Below are 1020 nucleotides of genomic sequence, written 5' to 3'. Positions count from 1 at the left end.
GCGGAGCGGCGCAGGGGAGCGCCGGGGCCCTTCGCGGAGGTTCCGTGCCGATGCTGTGGTTTTCATTTCGTTAGTCGCGTTTCATTAAAGCTCTCCTCTCGGTGGGCAGCGCGGGAAATGCTGAGCGGAATCTCGCTGTTGCATAAACAAACAGTGGATATTTTATATGATTTAACTGTGTAGATAATTAGTTTTATTACATTCATTACCCCCTTTATGTGCTCCGTAACAAGTCGGCAATTAAAGTAACAAACTCATAAAGTCTTTATAGGGGGCATTTAAGCTCGCACAGTATTTGCCAGGCTAAGTAGTTTAATTCAAAGCTAGCGGCTGAGCACGGGGAATCTACAGGCTCCGGCGCTTCGCCCTGCTTTATCACACATTAAAAACATTCCGTAGCGGGACTTAATTACACCGGCGGCTGGGGGGTTATTTTGGGTTTTTTCTTTTTTTTGGGGGGGAGGGTGAGGGGGGGGATGTCACTGTGAGTTACCGCTGGGTAATAAAACAACGCAGAAGATTCTTGAGCGGCTGAGGATGCGGGTGATAGCTTTATGGCGAGGTCTGATAGTTTTATTGCGGTCGCATGTTGTACAATGTGTATTTGATAAAGAACGGCCTTTGGTGGCCCGTGGACACTTTTTGTGCACCGGCGAAATGAAAATAAATGTGAACACGGTTTTAGTGCGAGGGAGGAAACAAATTGCGAGCTCTAAATGGTTCTCCCTTTATGGACACCAGACAAGGGGAGAAAAGCGCTGCAAACATCTGTCTTCCGTCCCCCAAATCTAAAGGGCACCAAAGAATGATGTGAATCTAAGTGTTACTACAGCGGGGATTTGTCTTTATTTACCCGCGCTCTCATGAATATGAATACGCGTTCGGGGCAGGGAGGTGCCTCGCCCCCTCTCAAACAACACAGGGCATTTAAAACAAAAAAAAAAGGGGGGGGGGAAGAGAAAGAAAGAGTTTGTTTCACGAACTTGCTGGCAGTCCCAAGGACAATAAACAAGCGTGAGG

The sequence above is a fragment of the Egretta garzetta genome, unplaced genomic scaffold (genome assembly GCF_000687185.1).
Source record: "Egretta garzetta isolate BGI_Z169 unplaced genomic scaffold, ASM68718v1 scaffold256, whole genome shotgun sequence".
In the NCBI taxonomy this organism is placed as follows: domain Eukaryota; kingdom Metazoa; phylum Chordata; class Aves; order Pelecaniformes; family Ardeidae; genus Egretta; species Egretta garzetta.
The sequence above is the reverse complement of the archived record's forward strand: the minus strand, read 5'-3'. Positions refer to the sequence as shown.